The following is an 11,549-nucleotide window of genomic DNA, read 5'->3' as shown; positions in this document are numbered from 1 at the left end:
CGTTCTAAACTACTAAAAAGGCTTATCAACCCTAGCTTGGAACGGGCCGTTCCAACACAGGTTGTTATGAGTAAAATTTGAACCCAAAACAAGTTATTCCAGATTCAGATTTTACCCGTAACGGACTGGCCCAAAACAGGTCGTACCGAATCCAGAATAACAGGCTGTTCTGGTCAGTTCTGACGTCTATAAAGACAACTCAGGCACTATTCTCAGGGCTTGGGAAATTTCGTATAAGACTCCTTTGAGCTCGAAAATTCTCTCTCTCTCCCTTCTATTGCATTTCTTGAGATTTGTGAGGCATATTGTAGGTGAATGGCTGCCACAAAGCACCTAAAAATCTCCATATTTGAAGATTCAATAGAGCTCGTTTAAGAGGTATTTCAGTCGATTTTCTCTTCTTTTCTCTATTCCTTTATTTCAAATATTGTTATAATAAAAGCAATCATGTAGACGTTTTAGGATTAACCGTGTAATTTAAATTTCAAGCATGTAAATAGCAATTCATAAAGGGGATTAAATGTTTATATTATTAATTCTTACCATGCTAACTTCATCATAAGGGTACCGATTAAGGGCGTTGTAGGGGTGCTTAATACCTTCCCTACACGTAATTGACCCCCGAACCTAATTCTGGTTATCAAAGCCATTATTGGATCTTTAAAAACCTTTTCTTTTCCCAATGTTTTGAGTAAAACATTGGTGGCAACTCCAAGAATCTATTTTCAAAACCATTAAGCAAGGATTAGTATAGTATCCGAGCATTCCTTAATTAATGAGATTTTTAAAAGGTTGTCTAAACCATAGGTCACAAAATCGTAAATTTTCGGGTTGCGACAAGTAGTACTCTCACAATAATTATATATATAAGTAAATTTTTTTATTATTAAATATATGTAAATTTCAATTAAATTAATTTTATCTAATGTTCTTAAACTAAAAATATTTTTAATTGAGGCAATAAATAAAAACACTATTAACTAATGTACAAAAAATGCTCTCCTAAAACAAACACATTTTATATATTTTATTTTAACTCTTGTTAATTTTAGTAATTTTTTTAACTATTATTTCATTTTGTGTAACAGATTATATATTTATTATAATATTATATATATATATATATATATATATATATATAATATTATACGTAATATACAAGTTATATTTAAAATTTATGTAATCCAATTTCTAAGAGCAACTCCAATGGGAGTTGCTTGTCTCATGAAGAAACTCAAGTCCCGGTTTCTTGTCATTGGAGGACTCTGAAGTGGTAACATGAGTTGCTTGAAGAAGAGAGAGAGTTGTTTTCTCAAGCAATCGTTCCTTACCAGATTTCAAGCAGATCTTATTAAACATATTTGGGAACGTTTCAGAAATAATAATGATAAAATTTAATTTCGTCTAATGTTTATGTATTTACTATTGCTTTATTTTATTTTTAATATATACTTATTGTGTATTTTTCTCGTAATTTATTTTCTTTCATTGTAGTGCAACTATCCTTTTTAATAAAAATTTAAATTTGGTTCATAAATGATTAGAAAAAAATTCTAAAAGTTGAATTTCTTAAAGTTTCTTACCATTGAAGTAAATTTGTGTTTGAGTTGTTTAATGCTGACATGACACATTAGGGACCACTGTTTTCATTTTTCAATGCATGAAGCAACTCAAATGAATTGTTTCCATTGGAGATACCCTAAGAGTCTACATCATGAAACACAAATATTCATTATACTCACATAATTGTTAGTGTGAATCGTGATTAAAGATAAATTGATAATGCGAATCTCACTACAAGAAAAATACAAAATAGCGACCGAAATTTTTAGCGACTGAATTTGCGACCGACCAAAATAGCGACCGATTTAGCGACCGAAATTTAGTAGTCGCTATTTTGCGACCGAATTAGCGACCGATTTTAGTGGTAGCGAGCAAATCGGTCGCAAAATCGGTCGCTGTTGAATTTTTTTTCATAAAAACATAGTTTGTGACGGAATTAACGACGGATATTGAAAAATTATTAAAAAAAATTGCGACCGAATTTAATTCGGTCGCTAATCCTAACTTTTAAATTTTTTAGTGACCGATTACATTTCGGTAGCAATATATAATTAAAACTTAGCGACCGAATTAAAATCGGTCACTAAATTTTTTGTATTAAATTTTGAACTGACGTGGCTTTCTTCTATGAAATAAATATATTTTCACTAAAATTACCCAACAAGATTCGATCCCTGGTCATTTGAGTGATGGGCCAACCACAATACTGCTGCACCAATTTGATTTCTTGGTTTACTAATGAAAGTAATTTATATATATAAAATACAGAAGCTTATAATTTTTATTATCTTATAATTTAATATTAGATTTTTTTATTATAAAACATAATAAATAAAATTTAAAATCTGTATCAGTTTTTTTGATAAAAATATTTAATTAATTTTAATATAAAATAAATTTAATATCAAAATATTTATCTAGATTTAAGTTATAATTATTATAATCTTTTGATTTAATATTAGATATCTTTTGATTATAAAATATAATAAATAAAATCTAAAATCTGTAGCAATTTTTTATACAAATATTTAATATCAAAATATTTATTATAATTTTAGTTATGATTTTTATAATCTTTTGATTTAATACTGGATTTCTTTTGATTATATATTTTAATGTGTTTTATTTAAAATACCAGTTAAAATATTTTATTATCTTTTTATTTTAATTTTTTATAAAATAATTAGAATATTTAATTTAGTATTATTAAAAAATAATTATTATAAGATGTAATTTATTTAATTTTATTATTTATTATAATACTTTTAGTCATTGTATTGATAAAAAAAATATTTTTAATTAAAATATATTTAAAAATTTTAATTAATTTATTATCATTCACATATTTTATTAAAAATAATAAAATATAATTTATTTTCAATTAATTTAATAAAATAAAAACTTTAAAATATATATTTAAAATCTGTAACAATTTCTTAAATACAAAAAATTTAATTAATTTTAATATATAATAAATTTAATTTTAGAAAATTTATTATGATTTTAGTTATAATTTTTATTATCTTTTGATTTAATATATTTTTTGATTTGTACCAAAAAAAAATATTCTTAATTTTTAATAAACATGTCAAAATTTAAAATGTTAACAGTAGAAAAATTTAAGTAGTAAAAAAGGTGCCATGAGCTTTCGGGCCAAATCATGAAAAAAAAAAAGGAAAATAAGATTCATTTAAAAAAAGAAAATAAGATTCATTTAAACCCTAGTTGCTTCACGACCCACCACACCTCTCCCTCTCTTCAACGCTCCGTCTTTCTCTCGTTCCAAAGTTCCCTCGCCGGCCACCACACGTCCTCTGTTATCGTTCCCCTCTCTGTTAGAAAATTTCTTTTGTTTCTCTTCAGTTTCGTTACACAAGTGAGTTTAATAATTGGTTTGAAAACTGATGTTGGTTGGGATGTTTTGTGTTTTCAGGATTCTTACTAATAGGCAATCTGCTGCTAGATCTAAGGAGAGGAGGATTCCTTACACAAGTGAGTTGGAGAGGAAGGTGCAGACGCTTCAGACCGAAGCAACTTACCATGCTTCAGGTATGTCCCTTTCTTTTGTTTAGGGTTTGGTAACTTGTTCTTGTCAGAGCTTGTGGGTGCCCTCTTCTTCCTCTGAAGAGCCACATTAAGGGACCTGCTCCTGTTTCAGATCAAGGTTTCTATTGCTTTTTGTGGTGTTGTGGTTTTTGCGTTTTGCGTTTTCTGAATGTGGGTGTTGTGGTTTTTGCGTTTTCTGAATGTGGAATATGCTGTTACTGTTTCAGATATGATGTTACTGTGAGAGTCCCGCGGATAAGCTTCTCATATACTTGACCTTTTACATCAACGTTGCTCTCAAGAGGCTTGAAGGTTGCAGGACCTTGGCTAAAGGAACCAAGGCAATCATCAACTTGGGCCTCGAAAAGGTTCCTGTCCCCGGCGAGTCTGGCTTTCCATTTCCTGGGCTTTTCCCCCTTCCTCAATCACAAAAGGAAACAGGTGAATCCAGTGATAATTACTCCTTCACCTTGATGTTCTTATTAGTAGATGGATACGCTTAGTTTAATCATATAAATATCTTCAACATGTTAATGTGTAGTTTTATTTAATTGGTGCCCACCTTCCAAGAACTGTGATATATTATAGTATGTGAATGGGTTTTGCTATTCATTGTCTTTATTGGTTCTTTAACCATTTCTCTTAGGACAATAGTTAGTAAATTGTATTTGAATAATTCCTTAATTATTATATTTCAATCAATTCCTTACCAAAGATTTGATACCATCTGCACATTTGCCGGCTTAGTACACTTTAAACTTACATGATCAAATGAGCGGTGTCTAAGCCTCAATGTCTGGTGTTGTTTGAAGGACAACAAATTATTCTTTTTGAATTTTGGGTACACACCCAACAAGGAATGTCTACTCTTTGGCAAAAAAATGAACCATTTATAGTACCTTCCTTCCATTAGCTTTTACTAACCACTAAAGGTGTGTTTGGAAAAAACTTATATAGAATGTAACATACATTAGCTTCAATGACACAAGGTAGTTCTTTCTCCGTTTACTGCTTTGGAATTCCCAGACTTCCATTCAGAGGCTTTCAAATTGCAATCCACACACACACTAAGTGACTTTATGTGGCTGTTCTAATCCAAATTTCGCCAGACACTTGGATAACATATAATTTATGATTTATTGTCTTTGCAGTAATCTGACAGGGAACAAGCTTTCTGGTCCAATTCCTAAGGCTCTCAAGGATAAGGCAGATAAAGCTTTGCAATTAAGGTTCGTAGAATAATATTTTATATTCTCTGGTTCAATTGTTGTCCAATGTCCACCTCTTGTTTCATTTGATTTTTTCTAGGTCCTTTGTTCTGATCTTGCAACTTCATTTAAATGTTGATTGTAAAAAGATTGTGTTTTATTTTATATTTTTTCATTCATGTACATCGTTACTTAACAGTAAAAAATGGTGGATGCTCGTAACCCGTCTCTTCGATGAAATAATTTGCAATTCCTCTGCTTCTTTCTATTCACTTTTCTACTTTCTCTTCTTGCATAACCAGATGTTGCCCTTAGCTTAGCTTTTAGTTGAAACTATATTTTCAATGTATTACTTGATGACACAGGATGCTTGATCAATTGCTGATTTCTAAGTGAAAAATCGTTTATTCTAACATAGGATTGATGTTTTTTTTTTTTTTTAATTTCTTTTTATCACAATTCTAAGATTTCCCCTCAGAATAAACTAAAGTTTAACCGAATGGTAAGTAAAATTTGATTAAAGATTTTTTGTTGTTGTTAAGATTCGAATTTGAACACTGTACAAACAATTCTATATTGAATTAAACATATTAGCCGCTTCTACCTTTTTTATTTTATTTTTTATTTTATGTGTGTTTCTTTATTCATTAAGTATATGCTCTATATAATCTATATGTTATTGGTTGAGTCATGAGTGTTTAAATATAAATCCACGATAAGACTTTTTTTATTTTATTTTATTGCATGTGTTTATTGTCATGGCAGTTGCTTGGCGTGCACAATGGTATTAGTCGAAAGAATTAGACTGTGATACCATATAAAATGGTATCTTGTGCCATGTTTGTTATTGCCTTATGTCAACATATATACATGTGCAAGCTATAAGCCATATCCTACGATCATGCCTAATTATATGTTAACAGAATCACTAGAATTCTTTATAATCAATATCCAAAATTGATTACTTTAATTTTACTCGTTTTAAATAGTTTGACCACCTCCTGTTTTTATATATATAGGCACCCCTTAAATATATATAGGCACCCCTTAAATAGTGTGAAAATAGAAGATTCCTTTATAATGACTTTTAATTACTACTTAATTGTATAGTTAGTGAAAAGACAAAGATTAAGTGTAGTAATTGAGTTTTTTTTTGTTATATTTTTTAATCAAAATAATCACTCATCGAACGAAGGTTGATATAAAACGACAACACCAATTTAAAGGTATTAAGACGAAGCTCTAATGAAAAGTAATTTCACCTAAATTTTATCATTATTGAAATGCCTTATTAACTTTTTGGGGGCTATATTGTCGTTTTGGCTCGTACAACCGTGCTCGTGTGTATAGTTTTTTTTTTTTTTGTATATTTTTATAATGATATTAAGAACTAAAATGAATAACATTTTACATATTTTAACTAAAAATAATGTTCAGTTAATCTAATTCTTTTGCATATTATTTTTAAAGAACTAACTACCTACATTGGTGATGATTGTGCATTTTTGTATCTTAATTATACAATAGCTTTTATAAATAATTATATATTAGTTTAGCCAATTTTAGTAGTCAGTGGAGATTTGTATTCACTTTTCATACTTGAATTTCAAGTACATAGGGTCTAAACTCATTATTTTGACTCTACTATTAAGTTTCAACTTATGATAAGTTGTAGGTAGTTTGCATCAATGGAAATTCCCGAGAATCGAAGGTGGATGTATAATAGATTGGATGCTACTACGCCATCTCAACATTGACCCTTTAAGGCCAACCCCTCCGGCACCGAGTACTACCCCAGATGATCCTGACCATGCTGTTGATGATGCTCTTGATGACATAGCAGAAGACCCTTAATTAAGCTTCTTTATTTTACTTGTTTCAGGATATTTTATTGTATTTGACTATTACTTTGTTCAAGTTTAAACGTTTTATGTTATTATTGTGTTTTTAGCATACTATATTGACATACTTATATTTTATTAAGTTTTCACTATAATATAAATTTTTTTCGATAAGATTTTGTCTTTTAGTATGTTCTAGTTTATTATTATAAATTGTGTAATAAATATATTGTTAATTTCATATTCGTTAACAGGTATAAATTTATAATTAAAAAAGAATTTAAAAATACTGGTATATTTTAGCGACCGAAATAGCGACCAAAATTATCTATAGCTAATTCAAGTTATTAGCGACCAAAATAGTGATCAAAATAATTGATAGCTATTTCAAATTTTTAGCGACCGAAATAGCGATTGATTTTATCCGTACTTATTTCAGTTTTTTAGCTTTAGCGACCGAAATAGCGACCGATTTTATCCGTAGCTATTTCAGTTTTTTAGCGACCGATTTAGCGACTGATTTATAAAATGTTTTTATTAAATAAATACAAAAATTAGCGACGGAAATTGCTACCAAAAAATTCGGTCGCAAAATTGGTCTCTAGAAGTTAGGAGACCAAAATTTTAGCGACGAATTTTTATTGGCTAGCGACTGATTTTTCGGTCGCTAAATTGCGACGGAAAAAATTTCGGTCGCTATTTGAAATAGCGACCAGGGTTTTAGCGACGGATTTTTTCGGTCGCTATGTCGGTCGCTGAATGAAATAGCGACTGAATTTACCTAAATAGCGACCGATTTTGGTGGTCGCTAAAACTTGATTTTTTTGTAGTGCTTAATTAAAGATTAATCGAATATTTAATTCTCAATCTTACTTAATTGTTTTAATAAATTCTACTAGTGTATTAATATTAAGCTTAACCTAATTAGATTTTAATCACATTTAATTTCATTAATCTTAACATTTATTAAGTTTTAGCTCAAGTAAAGATTAAGGTTTTTTTAACTATGAGATTAATTGGTACGAAGTATCCATTACTAAAAGTAGTGACTAATCTTTGTCGGAGACCATGAACGTACATAAGATGGATATTTCCCTCCCAATATAGTTTATTCTGAACCATGATTAAGTCTTAATCATGTTTAATTTCCTGAATTGAGCATTAATTTTGCTTAGGGCATCTCCAATATTGATTCTCATAAGTAACTTATTAAAACTTGTAATTCACCATGCCACACCATTCTTAATTAAGGAACTGATCACTACATTTTTACAAATTTTGCTCTGGTAGTAGAATCTTATAAGTAATCCACACTTATATATATATATATATATATTTATATATTTATACTTTACTTTTTGACAACTTAAAAAATTAATTTAATTATTATAATTAAATGTTGATTTAATTGAACATAATAAATAATATTTTTTGATTTGTGGGAGTGATATGTGTTATAAATAACGTTTCTTATTTAAGAGTTATTGCTTATTTTTAAGCAATTTTTATATCATGTCATCACACTTCAATGAAAGTTGCTAATAAATATCGTTGCTTATTAGTAAGATATACCACAAGCATTATGCATTGGAGATGTTCTTAGAGTAATGCTACACATACAATAAAGTTGTATGACTTATACAACATCACTTTTGAATCTATCTTTCACCATCACTTCATTTATTATGGAAAAAGATATTGAACCTGTTTACAATCTAAAAAGACTTTTGAAAGTTTCTCTATCGAAAATAAAGAGTATATTTTTGATAGAGAAACTCCTAAAATCCCTTCTAAACTTACATCCAAACATATTCATTAATAATGGAAAGTGATAGATACAAAAATAATGTTATATAAGTTGTTATACAATTTATACATTTAGCATTTTGCTAAAGCCTAATCACATATAAGTCTTAATCATATTCAATTATCTTAATAATCCTTACTTAAGTACTAATTAAATTATTGTCAATCACATTTAATTAACTTAAATATTTTTATTAAATACTAATTAGATTGGTCTTTATCACATTTAATTATCCTAAAATTCTTTCCAAAGCACTAATCGAGTGTAGGTCTAATTATGAGTCTTAACCACTCCTTATTTAACCTTACCCACTTTACTAGTTAATTATAGGTTTAAATTTACTTTTGCTTCTTATAGTTTCACTATTTTATAATTTTGATCTTTTTTTTATTGTAAATTTATCCTTTTAGTTTTCAAAATTAAGAAACGTTGGTTCATTCATTAATTGACATGTCATTCAAAAATTAAAAAAAATATTAATATTCTCGTGAATGACAATGACTAGTAATTACTTAGTCACATATTAATTTTCATGTAAAGAATAACTTTTATTTAATATATATATATATGCGCGTGCGCTATGTTTCCTTTTTATTTCAATTAAATTTATGATTTATCAATTTTTTAATTTTTTTAAAAATTATTTCCAACTATTTGACAGACTCATTCACAAATACTTTAGTATTTTGTGTTTAATTTTGAATGATATGTGAATGAACTAACATTACTTAATTTTAAAAGTTATTTAGATAAAATTTGTAATAAAAAAATTTAGAGAATCAAAATTGTACTTTCACGAGATTATAGAAATAAAAAAAAAAGTTATACCTTATAGTATCATGAACACTCATGGCATCATTCTCACCATTTTAAAATTCTAATCAAATTAGCAATTAAGAATGAGCTTCATTTTCAATTTTTTGTTGAATGCTTTCATCATTAATGTTTCAAAGTGTGATTTCGGCATTGAGATTGTATCAAATGATGGAGAACAATGATTATCATATTTAAGTTTAAATATATTTTTAATTTTTTAAATTTGAACTATTTTTTTTTTGAAATTTAAATTTAGTCTCTTAGGACTTCTTGTAGTATCACCAACAATGACAAATTGAGTTAGTTGCGTAACATTAATTAAATATAATGTGATTTTTTCACTAAAATACGATAGAAGATGAATTTTATTTGATAGATTTAATAATGATATTTTTGTCGGATTCATTAACAATATTTATGTAAAGGGATTGAAATATATATATTTTTTATTATAAGAACTAAAAAATAATTTTAAATTTAAGAGATAGAAACAAATACCAAGGAATTGAATGCATACTTAACTCCATATATATTAAATAAGGTATGATATATTTTTAAACTTTCGGATCACTTATATATTGATAATGAAGCTATTGAAATCTTCAAAATATTGGTGAAAGTTCATCATATAACAATTCAAATTGAAAGTTTTGGAAGTATCATAAGATGTTAACTAAGTGGGCTCAATAATTCAAGATGATCGAAGTGAATGGAGTTATAATTGAAATCGGTTCCATGCTCTTAAGTCCTTTTTTATCAAGAAGAATATATATACTGATGGAATAACACTAAGGTTAAGAAGACCAAGAGGTGATATATTGAAGGAGGCAAGAGGAATGGGTTAGTGTTGAAAAATCATAGGAGGGGTAAGCCTACTTTTGGGTCTTTGCTCCTAAGTTTTTATAGCATTTATTTTTATTCCTATTTTTGCCCTTATCTTTAATTTCCTATTTTTCCCTTGTATTTTGGGGTATCTTAGTCATAGGATTTATTTTCTTTTGTATTTCCCATTTTACCCTTGTATTATGGGGTGCTTTAGATTATAGGTTTTTAATTTTGGGCTAAGGTATTTAATTAGGGAGCTAGACGCATTTTTGGTGGTGTTTGAACTTATTTTTGGACTTAGAAAGGCTTAGGCCCAAGTGGAGGGCAAAGGTTGTATGGTCTTATCATGCACCTAGATGTAACCTAACTAAACCCAAAGATTCCATCCTTGGCCACCAAGTTGCATCTAGGGTTAATTTGGGTTTCATTTGGTGTGCATTTGGCACCCTAAATGCAACCCTAGATGCCTCCCACTCCTATAAATACCCTAGGCACCACACCTTGTAAATACTTTGGATATTGAATATAAAGAGAGTCTTTTGTGCCTTTATATCTTTCCTTAGTCACCCTTGGCTAATTCGGCCACCTCCCTCCCATCTCCACCTTGAAAGAAACAACCTTATAAGTGGCCTTCATCATCATGATGTGAGCCAACCCTAGAGTACCCTTCTCAAGCATTTCCTCAAACACCTTCTACCCAACCTCCATTTTCGTCCATTCCATCATCATACACCCTAAAACCTTGTGCCACCTTTGAAGAACTTGATCCTTGGAGCAAAGGTGTCTTTCCTTGTTCATCATCTCATGTCCATGCAAGCAAGGATGCCATCATGTGGTATCTAGAGCCTTGGTTCTTCAAGGGTAACACTTTCTTTGTCTCTACATATATTCGGTCATGTCATGTCATCCTTGTTTGTCTTCTAAGTGTGCTTAAATGAATCATCATAATTGCCATATTTTGATGATCCATAAATCTCCTTTCTTGTATTGATTCATACCATATCTTCCTTGTGAATCTTCTTGGCATTTTAGGCTTTCTTATTTAGGTTTTTGCCTTTTTCTTTAAATTTTTGAGTTGCTGGAAATTTTGGGCTGCATGATATATTAATGCTTTTTATTTTTTTTAATCCATCCAGTTTTGTCATAAGCTTGTCTCTTTGAACTACCTTGAAAGAAATTCCAAGTTTTTTATGCTTAGCCTTTGAAATGAACAAAAAATGACATGCATGCCACTTGTTTGATAAAATGGCCGTGAGTCCTTGATGTGCTTTAGAGAGTCAATCATGCATGCTAATTAGTTCTAGCATGTTCTACATTCCTAAAATATCATGTGTGATTAATTTCTTTGCACATACTTGATTTAAAATTTTCGGCCACTTTGTGTAATCCTTGGTGCACTTGATATGCCTATGTTTTGTTTGATGTTTTGAGTATGAAAATAAC

General features: G+C 29.1%; 1 long non-coding RNA gene across 1 annotated transcript; it reads left to right on the top strand.

Moving 5' to 3' along the window:
* Nucleotides 1–1,091: 1,091 nt before the first annotated feature.
* Nucleotides 1,092–6,770, top strand: LOC145957584 (uncharacterized). The gene is made up of 5 exons (XR_014433622.1): nucleotides 1,092–3,372; nucleotides 3,497–3,612; nucleotides 3,837–4,050; nucleotides 4,761–4,838; nucleotides 6,493–6,770. It is a non-coding gene; the product is annotated as an uncharacterized LOC145957584 (long non-coding RNA).
* The last annotated feature ends 4,779 nt before the right edge of the window (nucleotides 6,771–11,549 follow it).

The sequence above is a fragment of the Cajanus cajan genome, chromosome 1 (genome assembly GCF_000230855.2).
Source record: "Cajanus cajan strain Asha chromosome 1, NIPB_CcT2T_4, whole genome shotgun sequence".
Classification (NCBI taxonomy): domain Eukaryota; kingdom Viridiplantae; phylum Streptophyta; class Magnoliopsida; order Fabales; family Fabaceae; genus Cajanus; species Cajanus cajan.
This window is presented reverse-complemented; position numbering and strand designations above follow the sequence as displayed.